Source organism: Narcine bancroftii, chromosome 3 (assembly GCF_036971445.1).
Source record: "Narcine bancroftii isolate sNarBan1 chromosome 3, sNarBan1.hap1, whole genome shotgun sequence".
In the NCBI taxonomy this organism is placed as follows: Eukaryota; Metazoa; Chordata; class Chondrichthyes; order Torpediniformes; family Narcinidae; genus Narcine; species Narcine bancroftii.
Genome location: NC_091471.1, coordinates 45363311 through 45381379, shown reverse-complemented (window position 1 = coordinate 45381379; position 18069 = coordinate 45363311). Strand labels below are relative to the sequence as shown.

The 18069-nt window shown below is 42.2% G+C and overlaps 1 long non-coding RNA gene across 1 annotated transcript in view; it reads left to right on the top strand.

Moving 5' to 3' along the window:
• The window catches only part of LOC138756092 (uncharacterized), a 47439-nt gene extending 30308 nt beyond the window's left edge, over positions 1 to 17131 (top strand). The window contains exon 3 of the long non-coding RNA XR_011352738.1: positions 16934 to 17131. This is a non-coding gene — a long non-coding RNA (uncharacterized lncRNA). The remainder of the gene's footprint in view (positions 1 to 16933) is intronic.
• Positions 17132 to 18069: the final 938 nt, after the last annotated feature.

Here is an 18069-nt window from a genome sequence, read left to right as displayed (position 1 = left end):
ATATTTATGGGCACCTTTTGCATCCACAGATGTTGACCAACCCACTGAAAGCGTTGGTCTTTTGTTTTGTTCCAATAAAGAGTTTCCTGCACAGCATCTAGAAAGTATGGCATTTTGTTCCAGAATGGAGGACCATCGCCTTCCCAAGATCATGTTATATGGCGAGCTCTCCACTGGCCACCGTGACAGAGGTGCACCAAAGAAGAGGTACAAGGACTGCCTAAAGAAATCTCTTGGTGCCTGCCACATTGACCACCGCCAGTGGGCTGATATCGCCTCAAACTGTGCATCTTGGCGCCTCACAGTTCGGCGGGCAGCAACCTCCTTTGAAGACCGCAGAGCCCACCTCACTGACAAAAGACAAAGGAGGAAAAACCCAACACCCAACCCCAACCAACCAATTTTCCCCTGCAACCGCTGCAACCGTGTCTGCCTGTCCCGCATCGGACTTGTCAGCCACAAACGAGCCTGCAGCTGACGTGCACATTTACCTCCTCCATAAATCTTCGTCCGCGAAGCCAAACCAAAGATGCTTACTGGGCTACCTTCAGCCAAGTCTTCCTAATTTTACTGCAAGTTTCTTGCATGGTGCTGAGGAACTGCACAAATGATCTGCTACTAAAAGCATTCAGGAGGAGCTTAAGTTAGAGTTTATGGAATTTGCACAGCCTTTATACATTTCAAATCCACTCTGAAACTTCCTTCAGGTTTCTCCACATTCCAACTTTAAATATTAAAGCTGAAATGGGTCAATCATCACACTTGCACCTTGAATATTAAATGTGCAATGGAATTACACACTACTGAGCTCAACCGAGAAGATGAACTTTTTTCAGTGTCGATGGTGTGCTACCAAACCTTACCCAGTCTCCTCTCTTCAGCGTCTCACTGATGCTGAAAGTATCAGGTCCTTAAAAGGTAAAACAGAAATATTTTGTAGATCCGATTAATGTTATACCTTCCCATTGTGCTATTTTGTATATTATAGGAAGTCTTTGCATGTCTTTGCATGCATTTCACTATGAACTTCAATGAGATTGGAGTGGCAAAAGACACCAGCTTCCCATTCTATGCTGGAATTCAATCAGATCAATATCTGTCTCATTATCAACAACTCAATGGTAACATCCTGCACTTATGTAGTCCCTTTAACATGTTAAAACATTCCAATGCACTTCAAGGAAACAAAAAATTCAACAGCTGTCAACATAAAGAGATAACAGAGCAGCTAATCAAAAGCCAGATTTAAAAAAATGACCTTTTCAAAGAAGGTGAAAGTAGAGAGACAAGAGATTTGTGGAGGTAATTTCAGGGCATATGAACTGTGGATATGGCAGAGATTATGGGAGTTAAGGAGAATTAGAACAGCACTGGATTTCTCAGAGAATTATCAGGGTTCAGGAGATGACAGAGAGTAAAGGGTAAAGTTAGAAAGATTTGGAAGAGTAGCATGCTTGTATTTCTATAATTATTTATTTAAACAGCTCAGTAACTTTGGCCTGCATTTTCCTTTATTTCCAGTTATAAGCAAATAAAAATTCCAAAGATTGCTACAAGGTTAAGTGAAATTCCACTTTTATTAAATGAAGTTGACTGCTTTATGCAAATGAAGATGTGGCATCTCAGAGCTAAACATGCAGGATTTTATTCCTGCTAATTATTAGAACAGAATTTACAGCATCCGTAATCTCTTGTTCTTAAACAGACAGCTCTCTTTAAAAGATTTGCATTTATTACACCAAGTTCGGGAAAGCATGTAAACTGGTGGGACTCATTATCTTGTAAGTCTTTCTTCATAACCATATCTCGGTGGGGATTATATATAATCAGTACTGCTCTATAAATGCAGCTACATATTTGAGAAATGATTAATGAGGTTTCAAAACCATGAGCACAAGTGCAGAGGAAAATACAGAATAATCAAAATATTGCTTACTGAGATCTCTGAAGGCCTGAAAAAAATAGGATTGCTATTTGACTTTCTGGAGAAAATGCTTAAGTTCTGTTCACACCTTGAAGCTGCCAGGTTTTATGGGCTTCATTTCCACCTGCTCTTCTGAGCAGGTAGCAAGTTGTGTCCCTTTTTAAACAAATGCATTCTGTGTTCTTGGCCCCCTGTGTTCTACTCTCTTTACAAAGTGGCTTGGTATGATCTACAAATCGCTGACAATGCCACGCTAGTAGGTTGCATTAAAAAGGGGCAATGGGTCAGCATACAGAATGGAGATTGAAAACTTGGCTGAACAATCTTGTACTCAATGTCAACAAAGTCAAGGAGCTGATTGTTGACTTCAGGAAGGGAAATCCAGTAGTGTACAATTCAGGAATCAGAGCTGGAGAGGGTGAGCGAATTTAAGTCCTTGGGAGTCATTATCTCAGAGGATGTTTCCTGGACCCAACACATTAATGGCATCTTGATGAAATCATGTCAGCTCCTCTACTTCCTCAGGAGTTTGCAGAGGTTTAGTATGACATTGGAAACCCTGGCAAATTTCTGCAGATGTGTGGTAGAAAGTGTGTTGACTGGAATCATAGACTGGTAGAGGATGCCAATACCCCTGAGTGGATAGCCCTGCAAAAGGTAGTGGAGATAGCCCAGGACATCACAGGCAGAACCTCACCACCAATGAGAACACCTTCTTCCACAAACATGGCTTCCCCTCCACCACCATCAACTCAGCCCTCACCTGCATCTTCTCCATTTCCTTCTCATCTGTCCTGACCCCCTCAGTCCCCAGATGCAACAAACATAGAGACTCCCTTATCCTCACCTACCACCCTACAAGCCTCAGCATCCAACAAATTATCCTTCATAATTTCCAGAACAATACAGGATCCCACCACCAGACACCTTTTCAATTTTCCTCCTCTCTCTGCCTTCCATAGGAACTGCTCCCTCTGTGATTTCCTCGTGAACTCATCCCTCGTCACCTATTGCCCCACCAGCACCTTTCCCTGTGGCCGCAGGAGGTTCCATACTTGCACCCACACCTCCTCCCTCACCACAGTCCAGGGACCCAAAAAGGCAACACTTCATTTGTATATCCACAGGACTGATTTAACTGCATCTGGTTCTCCCTTTGTGGTATTCTCTACATTGGAGAGACTGGGTTCAGATTGGGAGATCACTTCACTGAGTACCTCCGCTCCCTCCGCTACAGTAACAGACAATCACTTCACTGAGCACCTCCTCTCCGGTAACAGAGACCTCCCAGTAGCCAACCATTTCAATTCTGAGTCACACTCCCAGACTCGCATGTCTGTCCATGGCCTTATGTACTAACCCACCCTGACCACCCACAAATGAGAGGAACAACACTTTACTTTCTATCTGGCCACTCTCCAGCTAGCTAGCATTAACATTGACTTCCCTGCTTTCTGCTAACATGATCACCTCTTTTCCCCTCCCCTTTCCAGTTTTTTACATTTCTCCTCCCTCCCTTCCCCCTCCCCTCACCCAGCCATCCCTCCTCCCCTCAATGCTGCTGTCCCCTCCCTCCCTTCCTTCTTCACCTATCACCTCTTGCTTTTGGCTCCTCCTTCCCCCCCACCCTTTTCTTTGGTGATATTCTTCCATGTCTTCATGAAGGGCTCAAGCCCGAAGTGTCAGTTATGTATTTTTGCCTTTGTTTGACCAGCTGAGTTCCTCCAGCGTTTTGTGTTTTTACTTCAACCACAGTGTCTACAGAGTTTTGTGATTTACTTGATAAAGCCCACACCCATTTATCTTCTATTTCTTGCATTTCTGCCCTCACCCCACCTCCTGTCAGGCAGAACAAGAGTCCCTCTTGCCCTCACTTTCCACCCCACCAGCCTCCACATCCAACATATTATACTCTGAACCTATCTACTTTTTGCAGGTATATGTTGCTCCGAGGCTCTCTTCCCTTCCCACCTCTTCTTCCACCCCCTTGGGCACTTTCTTCTGTAATCACAGAAAGTTTGTCCCTGCAATTACTGCCCTCGCCTCTATCCAGGCCCACAAACAATCTTTGCAGCTGAGGCAGAGGTTATATCGTCCAACTTGATCTGAAGAAAGCAAGCAGGGATGCAGTGATAATTATTTAGGTGCCAGAGCTCACCAAAAACAGTGACAAAGAGGTGTCAGAGCCACCCCATCAGGTGCCTGGAATGACCCCATGAGGTGCTTGAGCTGTCTCCTGAGATGCTGGAACAGTGCTCCAGTGAGCTCCGGTCTGCAGATGCTATAAAACTGGACCAGCACACAATGTGCTGGAGGAACTCAGCAATCAGGCAGCATCTGCGGAAAGCAATAAAAAGTCAACATTTCAGGTTAGAAACATTTTATCAAGGATCCTCTTTAGGGTTGCCATAACTCAGAGACTCAGCTGCACTTTGTGTGATGGTCCAACCTAATTTATTACATTGCATATACTTGGTGAGGCCTCCTCTGCATTGTTGAGACCAAACACTGATTGGTTAACTGCTATACTAAACCCCTACATTCTGTTTGTGCGTCTAAACTTAGCTTCCTGTATTCAACCATTTTAACTCTCCCAACAATTCCTATTGTCTTTGTGGTGTACTCTATATCGGAAAGACCGGTCGCAGATTGGGAGATCGCTTCACTGAGCACCTCCTCTCCGTCCACAATAATAACGACCTTCCAGTCGCCAACCATTTCAATTCAGAGTCACATTCCCGCGCTCATATGTCTGTCCATGGCCTTATGTACTATCCCACCCAGACCACCTGCATATTGGAGGAACAACACCTTATTTTCCATCTGGGCACCCTCCAGCCAAATGGAATTAACATTGACTTATCTGCTTTCTCCTAAACAGCTTGTCTTTTCTTTCCCCTCGCCCTTTCCTGTCTTTCCAGTTCTCCCCTCCCTCCCCCTTACCCACTCAGCCATCCCTCCTCTCCCTCTGCTGCTGTCCGCTCCCTCCTTACTTCACCTATCATCTCCTGTATTTTTCACCCTGTTCCCCCCTCCCCCACCTTCTCATTTAGACATCTGCCGGCATTTTCTCATAGCTTGATGAAGGGCTCAAGCCCGATACGTCAGCTATGTATTTTTACCTTTGCTAATAAAGGACTGCTGAGCTTCTCCAGCATTTTGTGTTTTTACTTCAATCACAATGGCTACAGATTTTCATGATTTACTAATTCCTACCATCTGCCTTTGGCGTCATCCATTGTTAGGCTGAGGCCATATGTAAACTTGACCACCTGGTCAGCCTTAAACCTTGCCATGAAATGGTTTTTTTGTAAATTTAGATAACCCCCACCCCTTCTGATTCCACTCTTTACAACTCTTTACCTATGGCTGAAAAAAAAACTTCTCCCCCTTCTTTCAAACTTTTAACATAGAACATTACAGCACAGTACAGGGCCTTCGGCCCTTGATGTGTGCCAACCTATATATTCCTGCCAAAGAAAAATTAAACCCTTACTACCTCGTAACCCTCTATCTTTCTTTCATGCATGTGCTTGTCTTAGAGTCTCTTAAAATGCCCCTAAATGTTTCAGCCTCCACCACCACCCCAGCAAGGCATTCTAGGCACACAGAACTGTCTGTATAAAAAAACACCCCTGATGTCTCCCCTAAACTTTCTTCCCTTCACTTTGTATATGGTGTTTGCTACTCCCACTCTGGGAACAAGGTGCTTGCTGTTTACATTATCTATGCCTCTTAGAATCATATAGACCTCTATTAAGTCACCTCTCATCCTACTTGGCTGCATAAGCACCGTTTCTGTAGCTTCCACATCCTTCCTATAATGACGTGAACAGAACTGAACAGAATATTCTAATTGTGGTCTCACCAGGGATTTGTAGAGTTCCAACATGCCATCTCAACTCTTGCAATCCCTCTATTAATGAAGCCCAGCATCCCAATGGCCTTCTTAACTATCCTATCAACCAGCGCAGTGACCTTGAGAGATGTTCTGTCCTTTCCTCATGGTCATTCCCTCTACCTGTCCCTCCTCCCCTCACATAATTTGTCCAATCACCTCTGGGCCCCTTCCCCACCTTCTTTCCCTCTTTATTTGTGTAATATCACCCCTTTCCCTCTAGTCTTGGATAAAGGGTCCAGATCTGATATGTTGATTAAGTTTTTTACCTATGGATGCTGTCTGACCTGATGAGTTCCTCCAGCAATTCTTTGTCTTCTCTGAACTTTGGATGATTCATTTACAATTTCCTGACTTTCAGAACTGGCAAATTGTACTGGAGTGATTATTTGAATGTTGCTTAGTCTTCCTGACTATGTTCTCAAGTAGGAAGTGTGGCAGTTTTGGGATTTTCACTCATCTTCAATGAGATGTTAATTTTCCCTCCCCTTCCTGCTCCTGCTCCCCTTCCTGCTCCTCTCACCATAATGAGCAACTATTATTTCTCTGCATGAAATTAATCAGAATTGAGCAGATTTTGGATGGTCTGAGAATTTGACCGATGGCCTTAAGCCTTGATTACAAACTCTTGAGCTCATATACACAGCTCAGCATATATGAGAGAGAGAGAGAGAGAGAGAGACGTAACTAGTTAGTAAGATCAGAAAAAGTTCTGCATGTAACGAGCCTGCAGCTGACGTGGACTTTTTACCCCCTCCATAAATCTTCGTCCGCGAAGCCAAGCCAAAGAAAGAAAAAAAAAATTTGCAACTATTTTGTCAATGACTCTCACTAACAACCTGATACTGTGCAAGTAATCATCTGGGGAACTTTTGCTAATCATCAAGTTTACATTTTAAAGTCTTCAGCTACAAATTAGCATGCAGTTGCTACCCTCTAAACTTTTGTTGATCTGCAAATTGCCACTTAGCAGAGAATTGAATTACACAGGCCTCCAGGCACTATTAATTCCCTGCAAATAGTGTAAATGCCACATTACATTTTCACAGAGGTACCAGGCTGGAGAAGACAAGGGAGTGTGAACGTTCTTCCATATTTTTCCCCCGGAACATACCACTCTGTTCCAGGAGACCAGTACATGAACACCAGCTCTTTCATTTTTACTCTTGCGGGGAGATCTCTCAGAGATAGATCTTAAGGTAGGGTTCCACCGAGAGTAAATGGAGGTCTGCTTATAGACAAATTTACTCCTGGGAAAATCTGAGATGGCAAGATAAATAAACTGACATTTTCACCCCAGGACCCATTCCTGTAAGTGACATATATAATTTATATATTATTATCTTCCATTTGCAGTCATTTGCTTTTATCAAGTGATGTTTCTGTAGTTTTAGATGTATTTTATTTTAAATTTGCGTATAAAATTTTCAAATGAACCATGATAATTTGCTCTTTCAGTAGATGCCACTTACTGAATAAATTGATATTGCTGCCAGTTTTTTTGAAATGCACCAGAAATCCTGGCCTCACATGATATTGACGTATGCAGTGAACTCCACAGATAAAATAAGGGAAAAATGTTAACAGAACCAAATTTTTGAACTGGAGTGCATGTGGAGGCAGTACTAAATCGATATATGAATTGACAGCAAGTGTTTGAGAAAGAATGAATTTCTATCCTCAAAAGTTGATAAATACCAAAGCTGGCTTATTTATGCTGACGATAAGCACTCAAATTCACTTATTACTTTGCAAGTTTGTCACCTGGGTTCTTTTTAGTAGGAAAATAAAATAAGATTGTTGTAACAAGGACTGTAAGAATATTTGGTGTGCTTTAGTTGTGACAAGTTGGAAAAGGCATTTTAAAAAATTGTTATGAATTTGCTGGAATGCTTCCAGGAGATTGGAAATTATTTGAAAGAACTACTGGAACAACTAACCTTGGAAAAGAGAAGGTTTATGTTTACTTGTTGCATTATATCTGATACTATGGGATTGGTCCTTACACGAGCAGCCTAATAGGTCAACACGAGCATTCAGTTAAGCTGTGCAAAGTAGAAACACAAGACCATAATTGCAGAGAATAGAGGAACAATGAAAAAAAAATGAATACAAAACAAGGGCAGCAGGATAACACTGTTGGGAGTTAATTTAGCACCATGATGTGGGGTGAAGAGACTGTTTTAAAACCTATTGGTGCGTGATTTCACCCTCTTCTGTTTGATGGGAGGAGGGAGAATATAGGATGTCCAGTGTGTGATGGATCCTTCAGTACATTGACTGCATTTCCTAGGCAGCACGGGATGTAAATTGAGGGAGGGAAATTTGAATGAAGTTTTGAGCACTTTTATCATCTTTTGCAGCTTCTTCCAATGTTGAGCAGAGCAGCCTCCCCACACCACACTGTGATCAAGCATCCAGCAAGTGTGTTCTTGATGATGCACCTGTAGAAGTTGTTGAGGGGCAGAGGAGAGTAGAGGCATTGATGTGTCTTCTTGACCATGGGTTTCAGCATAGTTGGTAGATCAGGTCATTAGAAATGTTGCAAACATTTAGTAGAGACTGCCAACATTATGAAAAGTTTTAAAGGGTTAAAAATAAGAAGTGGTTGGTAATAGGAGCTGAATAGACACTGCTTAACTGACCAGATCTTGATGGGATTTGACAATATGGAAAAGGTTGGGCTGGAGTCCAATCAGGCTGAGACAGTTTTTAAAAATAAATATGAATTAAAATAAATTACTAACTAACTTCATTCCTGTGAAGCAATGGGTTTATGTTTCCAGGATTAGGGCTTTGGGCTGTGCCAAGATTGTGTGAGAGATGGGAAAATTGATCTAAAATTATGAACATGGAAGAAACTAAAATTCATCAGTTAATGGCTGTAACCAGTTCAAACAGGATAAGCTTGGGGGTTAGGATGCAGGAAAGCAGAGTCAGCACGATTAACATAAGAATCTTCTAGTCTTTGTGACAAGACCATAAGACTAAGAAAAGGAATGGTAAGGTACAATAGAATGTAGGAAGTTGAGGTAGTCTGGATCAGATAAAGGTCTCCTAGCCCTGGACAGAAGTACCAAGTCCTACATATCTAATTAGCTAACCATACACAGATTTATACATACGAAATTAGCCAACCCTAGATAGAATGAGTCAACTCCGCATACCAAGAGATTGTAGCCCCGAGAATCAGGAAGGTGTGAATAAGGACAATGACATGATGGGACACCCACAGGATACCCCCTGGTCCTCCAAGTGTACTGAAACTGCACGTAGGCAGGAAGGATTACCTATGCCAAACCTATCCAGGGGGCAGAAGAATGTAAGGGGGAGGGCACTCTGATACTGAAATTGACTGTATAAAAGTTGGGTGAGCCCCAGTATGTGTGTGTATTCCCAGGGTAAGGGGAAGCACCCAACTTTGCATTGTTGTTGTAATAAATGTTCTTTGTTCTCAATTTTTGTCTCGAGCAATTTCTTTAAAGGTACTTTAATTTCTAACAAATGGGGGCTCGTCCGGGATCACACTCCCTCCACTGACAGAGTACCCCGACGACGAGAGTAGGTGCACCCCGGCTGATTCAGCTGGACTCACGAGCGACGGGTGGCTGGTCAGTGGAAGAAGCGAGTGATATCCGAGAAGAGGCATTGAGAACAAACGACGGAAGGAAGCGCGCTAGAGCATTACTACTGGAACTCGGTAAGAGTAATTTTACTTGTTTATAAGTATGGGAATAATGAGTAGCAAGGAAGAGAGTCCTGGTTCAGGATGTGAACACCAGATAGCTACGTACAGCCCGCTTGGGTTGATGTTATCTGAGTGGGGCACAGGAAAGACCCGTGGGAAAGACAAACTGACAATGGTCAGGTATTGTTGTAGTCCTGGTTCAGGATGTGAACACCAGATAGCTACGTACAGCCCGCTTGGGTTGATGTTATCTGAGTGGGGCACAGGAAAGACCCGTGGGAAAGACAAACTGACAATGGTCAGGTATTGTTGTAGTCCTGGTTCAGGATGTGAACACCAGATAGCTACGTACAGCCCGCTTGGGTTGATGTTATCTGAGTGGGGCACAGGAAAGACCCGTGGGAAAGACAAACTGACAATGGTCAGGTATTGTTGTAGTCCTGGTTCAGGATGTGAACACCAGATAGCTACGTACAGCCCGCTTGGGTTGATGTTATCTGAGTGGGGCACAGGAAAGACCCGTGGGAAAGACAAACTGACAATGGTCAGGTATTGTTGTATTGAATGGGTTAAATACCCGGTTGAAGGGAGCTCCGTGTACTGGCCAAAATTCGGATCCGAGGATGAATGGATGTGTCAAGCTTTGAACCTATGGCTCTATCAAAACCAGAAAGACAATGTTGAGAGCAGGGAATATGCAGCCTGCTGGCTCAAGGGACCCATTGAACAACTGGTTTTGAATGAGAAAGAATTCAGGGATAAGAGAGAGGAGGAACCTTTTGTCCCTGAATCACAGGGTTGGGGTGTGTTACATTCCCTCCCTCCACCTTATGTTCCTCCTATGCCGGCTCCTATCTTTCCTTCCCCTCCTATGACCTACCCTTCTGCACCTTCCCCTCCTCCCCCACAGCTAGAGAAAAGAGAAGAGAATAGGAGTGGTATGGTAACTCACTCACAAGGTGCTCGATTACCACCTCCGTTGACATTGTAATTCAGAACAGCGTGAGATCCCTCAGGAAGAAGTGGCAGAACCCTGCGATTCACTTCTCAGGGAACAGGAACACAAATCTAAGAAACCAGAAATTAGCTGGATGCGACCCCTGCGGGAGGTTCCCGTGGGAGAAGGTCTTGGGTTCGTAAATATGCCCCTGACCAGCACTGAAGTACGTAATTTTAAGAAAGAACTGACCTCCCTGATAGAAGATCCCCAGGGATGTGCCGAACAGTTAGACCAATTTTTGGGACCAAATATATATACAATATGGGGGTCTCGACATAGAATCCCCAGCAGGGGAACAATTGGTACTAACAGGTTTTGTTACCAACTCAGCCCCAGACATTAGGAGAAAATTACAAAAGACAGAAAATTGGCATGAGCAGGGAATAACCCAGCTTCTACAGATCACACAAAAAGCATTTGTCCAGACATCTGAGGATAAGCAGAAAGCAAAGGCTAACATTTTGATGCAAGCAGTTAAAGTAATAGTAGATGAGTAACATGAAAAAGGCAGGGACTGTGTGCCAGCTCCTGAATGTTGGGAGAAGCGTCGGGAGTGGGAGAGTAGAGACCAGAGATAATTTCATAAATCACGACTTCCCACTTCAGTCACTGACCAATATTGATTAAAATTCATGCTAAAAATTAAATGTCATAAATGATCGTTTTTCAATACTGTAGAATTAGCGAATTTAACTACCAGTTAATTCCAATTTATGAAATAAATTGTATTCAAATGTGATTTTGCACAGGGAGTACCTGAGAGTTGAGTGATGTTATAACATTTGCAGGGAGAAATGTTTGCGCAAATAGGGTGAGTTCGACACATCTTATTTTAAGTGTATGTAAGATAAAGAAAGGATCTGATGTGTAAAGTGGCTGGATCAGCCAGTTGAAGGGGGAGTGTGCATGTCCCTTTAAGTGCACTGTGGCACTTGAAATTGAGGCTTCAGGCTCTTGTCTTGCAGTTAGAGGTATTTCTTCTACACATTCAGCAGTCAAGGTCCGTGAGTTTAAAGATCACCCACCTCTGGAGAATAAAGATACCTCTGGGGATTCCTATGGGGATTCCTGTAAGTTTAATCATTCATTTCTCTGGTGCATTTTCCTCTGGAGTGAAATTAATGCCTCAGCACAATTTCTCTGTATTGCCGCTGTTATTTAATTCATGATAACTTTCCCCCATTCATCAGGTTTATATTTAAATCCGGTAGTGCGGAAGTTACATTGTAAATAATCACGGAGGTAAACCCTGCGCGACTGGATTCAGCTTAATGGAGAAATAAACCTGCGAACTGGTCTATGGTGGTGTGTGAGTACTGCAATAGGTGGAATATGATTTAAATTGGTGGCATCGTTCAGAACAATTGGGCGCATAGGAATAATAATAGCATTAATTACTCACAGATCTTGTACCTGATACTATTCACTACGTCCCGGCTTCAGGACTGGGAAATTGGCATGGTACAGAGAAATTGCCATGGCACCAATATTTCTTGATTCACTAATGACTCCACAAGCTCCAGGATTCATGCAGCTAAACTTTAAGTACAATATTATAGAAACTAGCCGGTACTTAAATGATTGTGTGTGCAATCAACATTGGAAAAATATGAAAGGTAATACAGGTGCTCCCCTACTTATGATTTTACGATGACACAATAGCATGACTGTCATTTACTTTCATATAATGTGTTAAAGGTCATCACAAGCATCGTTGATTTTTCCAATAAACTTTGATAATTCCTCTAAAGTGAATTTTTTGTAGCCTCGTTGGTTAATCACATTTTCGGAAAACTTACAGGGACTGTTGGGAGAGAGCAAGGCAGCGGGATCCGTATGGGGACTGATACAGCGCTGTCATTAGAGAGTGGGGCAGCGGGATCAGTATGAGGACTGATACAGTGCTGTCAATGTTAGACAAGGTACGTCTCCAATTAAGATTTTTTTTCAACTTATGCTGGGTCTGCTGGAACGCAACCCTATCGTAAATTGAGGAGCACCTGTGATGTTCTTCTATCTACAGCCAGCTTTAGATAAACTCTTATCATTCTGACAAATCCAGGTCTAAGTCTAATTTTCCTCCAGCCTTTGAGCAAGCGCTTCCTCTGCTGCATCTTACTGATCACCTCCTCACCAATGAATCAGAAGACCATGGTGTATGGCACTCACTGCACAAGCAGTCTGAAAATGTGTACAAGCCTGTTCAACTTCATTTTACAAAATCGACAATCGGTTCCAGGCTCCCCAATGCTCTCTGTGGAGAGAAAATTGCCAGATTTTTACCCTTTTAATGCCCTTGGTTATGTTTGCCTCTTCTCAAAGATTACATGGCTGCACAGAGGAGCAAGGCTGAAAGTGCCTTGAAGTAATCTGTTGGCTGCACTTGTGACCTTTAGTCAGAAAACTGTTGGCTGCACTTGTGACCTTTAGTCAGAAAATGCATGGGCTCTTGTCTCACTTTGGGTAGTGTAGCAGTTAGTTCAACTATATTACAGTGGCAGTGATGAGTAGATGGATGTGAGGGGGTTGGAGGGTTATGGGCAGGGAGTAAGTAGGTAGGTGGAACTAGTTGGAGTTTCATGTAAATCGGTGCGGACTAGAAGGGCCAATATGGCCTGTTTCTGTACTGTTATTGCTATATGGTTATTATATGGAATATGGTTGTGAGCTGTGGCACAAGGCATTTTACTTAAGGCAGAACTAAAGGTTGAATATGTTTCAAGTTCTCTTGCAGAGGCTCTTGTGCTACAATGTCTGTTATGTACTCTAACAAATTGGAGGGTTGTGCCCCATACAGACAAGCAGCTCCAACTGCATTTTAATAAGGTCTAACATATTCAAAACCCATGCAAATATGGTTTGTGTTTCATTTTACAATTTTTACACTAACACAAAGGAAAGTCAGATTGTTATTCATTTTATTAAAATCTAGTGATTGGTTATATGTAAAAGCATGGCAAGAGGATCAACTAAAACCTGCCTGGGATGGTCCCTTCTGTGTACTTTTAATTACAGACACCGCAGTAAGAACAAGAGAGAAAGGCTGGACCCACATTCAAAGAATTAAACCAGCTTCTGAACCACAACATCACGACACACAGATTCAACCCTCAACCTGGCGTGCAGTTCCTCATCCTTCAGACCTGAAACTTACACTGCGCCGTGACAAAGTGCCGTAATGTTACATTTATTGTTGTATTTTTTTAACTGTTTATACATTTATTGTTGTATTTTTAACTGTTTATTTTTTTTAACTGTTTATTCATTTATTGGGGTATTGTTTGTTAACTGTTTATGTCACTTCATTACTCGCTATGTTTTAAGTCCTCCTGGAATAGGGGCAGCAGAGGTTACAATTGTGCTCCTTTAGAATGTAGACAGGGCATAGATTTAATGTATAGTCATAGTGGGATATGGGTTAACAAGGGATTCCAATACGGACCAGGGGAACTGAACAGCTTTAGTGGAGTACATCTAATTTGTATCTTAGCCTACACAGGTATTAAAGGCAGGAGTTTTAAAGCGATAGCACAAAGGACATGGTGGGACAAAGACAGACAGAATGGTAGTCAGGATTGTACATGTCGCAGAGAGAGAGAGTTAATACATATGCTAATGTACACAGACAGGCTGCAACTCACAAGTTCAATGATACCCATGCTAATGTTAGCAGACAAGCTGCAACACACAGTTAAATCACAAGAAACAATCCCCCCCCAGCTTGGTCTCTTTTCATCACCCCGTGAAGGGGAGCACCAGTTACCAACAACGTGAGCTGCTTGACACTTTAATATCAGGCTCCAGACAGCTTCGGAGATCGGTGGCCCTAGGGTTCGGGGCTGAAGAGGACATCAGATACTAGCCACAATTCAATGGAACCGCCTGACTACTGCTACTCGTTCGCTGCTGAAGGCAGCGTTTCTCACAGACTGCTACTTGTTCGCTGCTGAAGGCAGCGTCTCTCACAGACTTCGTCAGGACAATGCTTACAAAAGTCGGGTGGTTAAAAGACACTGCTTCAATGTTTCAACGTGAATCTGCCCATGCCCAGGTTCAGACGTGGCAACTTCGGACTGATGTGGGATGGACTAGACTCTTTACTGAGAACTGGAGCCTGATACTCGCAACCCTAATAAGCAGCTGGACTCGCTCCTCTGACCTTCATGGTGCTCCCCTACCTAAAGACTTTACACAGAGATTACAATTCGGTTATTGACCAGCTGGGTAAAACTACACCTTACACTTGAAAGATCAGTATTACTGATCTAAAAGAAAAGTGAGGAGGTGGGGGGTGGGATCAGTCACACTGACACTAGTAACCAAAGATCAGTAACACTGATCATGGTGAAAGATCAGTATTACTGATCTAAAAGAAAAGTGAGGATTGTGAGAGATGGGAAAATTGATCTAAAATTATGAACATGGAAGAAACTAAAATTCATCAGTTAATGGCTGTAACCAGTACAAACAGGATAAGCTTGGGGGTTAGGATGCAGGAAAGCAGAGTCAGCACGATTAACATAAGAATCTTCTAGTCTTTGTGACAAGACCATAAGACTAAGAAAAGGAATGGTAAGGTACAATAGAATGTAGGAAGTTGAGGTAGTCTGGATCAGATAAAGGTCTCCTAGCCCTGGACAGAAGTACCAAGTCCTACATATCTAATTAGCTAACCATACACAGATTTATACATACGAAATTAGCCAACCCTAGATAGAATGAGTCAACTCCGCATACCAAGAGATTGTAGCCCCGAGAATCAGGAAGGTGTGAATAAGGACAATGACATGATGGGACACCCACAGGATACCCCCTGGTCCTCCAAGTGTACTGAAACTGCACGTAGGCAGGAAGGATTACCTATGCCAAACCTATCCAGGGGGCAGAAGAATGTAAGGGGGAGGGCACTCTGATACTGAAATTGACTGTATAAAAGTTGGGTGAGCCCCAGTATGTGTGTGTATTCCCAGGGTAAGGGGAAGCACCCAACTTTGCATTGTTGTTGTAATAAATGTTCTTTGTTCTCAATTTTTGTCTCGAGCAATTTCTTTAAAGGTACTTTAATTTCTAACAATTGGAAGCAACTGAAGATGTATTCAGGGAGGTAGCCCTGAATTGGGGAGAATAGGTAAGGGGGAATACCTTGGGGACCCCAAAGGCAGTGCCCACATTGACACCCTTAAAGATTTAAATGATGGAAATCCAAATTGTAGCAGTAGCCATTCTTTCTGAAGATTATTTCCCCAATCCAAGTCTGGTGAGACCTGACTACATAACGCTCATATTTAATTATTTATTTGTATAAATGAAATACTTTCCTGCATATGTATTGTTTGTCTCTATGTGTGTTATATGTCTACATGTTTTGCACTGAGGACTGGAGAACAATGTTTCGTCAGGTTGTACTTTTATAATCAAATGACAATAAACTTGACTTGTGTTGGAATATAGGGGTTAATTAATCATAGAAAATATGTAGAATATATGCTTATGTACTATTCAGTTTGTATACATGAATCCAGTACTATGTAACAATTTAATATTTACCTCATGGTGAAGGGAAAGAGTAATGTAAGTAAGGGGCAGCCACAGTATGTAGCAAAGTTGGCTGATTACAGTAGGTTTAGAATTGCCTTCTCCCAAAATACAAAAGAGAGGATATATATGAAACAATTTAGTAGGAAGGTTAAGGCAAAAGGAGGTGTTGATTAGCACCGGAGATGATGGCCAGACAAGAACAAAGAGAATCCTGACAGAGACTGTCAGAAACAAAGAGAATGGAATAACTCAGTAAGAAGGCAGAAGGAGGTGTTGAGTAGAACAGAACATGGCCAAATGAGAACAAAGAAATAATTAGAAATATCTGGGGTATGAATTGATTTCTGATCAAAACAACAGGATATTCTGGCCTTGAGGATTAAGATGGGAGCTCTACACCCCAGATATCTGCAGAGCAGGAAATTACTTGTGATAAATCTTATGCAAGAAATCTAGCAAAGAAAGCCAACTTTTGTTCTGTATGATAATGAGATCTAGCAAAGCAAGCCAACTTTTGTTCTGTATGATAAGGTTGAGCTATATAAACTGTAGAGACTGGACAGTAGGGGTCAGTCTTGGGGAATAGCTCACTGTGCAGGTGACCTATGAACTAATGACTGAACCAGAGCTCTGTTAAGCTTTATTCTTGTGCTGTGTAATAAACTGATTGTTGAACTGAATACCTTCTCCTATCACTTCATTCAACGAGCACGCTGGACTCAGACGACACATAGCCTAAATTGAGGGTAAGGTAAAGCCAGAGTCCGACACTTGATGTGTTAGGTTTACATTATGTTACATACCTGAAGAATTGTAAAGCCTTGAGCTTATTTGGCCATTATCATTTTGAGCTTAGACTGAGTTTTAATGTTTTTCTTTGTGCAGATGACATGCAGAACATATCGGCTTTATATTGGACTACTCAGGTTCATGAATGCTTTTCCAAAGACGGTCCAGGGTGAAAAGATCTTGGGAAATCAGAAAGTAAATCATTCACTGCAGAACACCCAACCTCTACACTTTAATCTGTGTGTCTGGGCTGTATGAAGTTTTCATCAAGGATGGTCTACAGAATGTTAATAGTAAAGGATGTAGTATTGCGTGTCGTAGAGAAGTCCTGATGAAGATGAACACTGCTTAATGTTTGTAAAGTGTGAAGATTTCTTGTCACTTATCAGTGCTTGTCAGGATACTTTCAAAGTTTTGTAATACACAAGCATTGATTTCTCCTTTACTGGAATAATTGAGAATAGAATTGAAACCTTACATCCTTCCTAAGTGCGACGAGCTAAAAAATACGCAAAAACCACAAATGTGCCTGAACCATGCTTCACACGACCTTGATTTACAAAGCACTTCCTCCACTGGACTGCATTAAATTTGCAGAGCTAATAATTAATGACCAGGTCATTGAGGAAACTTATGAAGATGGTTAGCTGAATGACACTGTCCTGGTTCTGCTGCACATTGAAAAGATCCGAGATACAATATCCCCATCAACCATCATTCTTTTGTGATATCTATGACCCAACACAGAAGAGTATCCCCCTTGATCTTCAGTAAGTTTGACAAGCTGACACCAGACTCACCTTGTTTCCTATATGGAGTCCATAGTGTTTAGCAATCATGTGCGTTTATTAAATTTAAACATACAGCATGGTAATGGACTCTTCAGGCCCACAAGCTCTTGTCACCCAAATATGCCAATTAACTTACAACCCCCTATATTTTGAAAGATGGATGAAACAGGAGCACTTGGAGGAAATCCATACAGACACAGGGAGAATGCACAAACTCCTTATAGACAGCGTTGGATTAGAACAGGGGTTGGTGGCACTGTCATAGCATTGCACTAATTGCTACGCTAACCATGCTGCACTTTTATTAGGAAGCTCTAGTGCTCTGAGAGTGGATTCTTTTTTTAACCTTGAATGATTGTTTGCTCTTGCAAGAATTCGCTTTCAAAATCAAGCCATAAAAACGAACACTGCCAAGTGTTAGCGAAACATTTACAGATAACA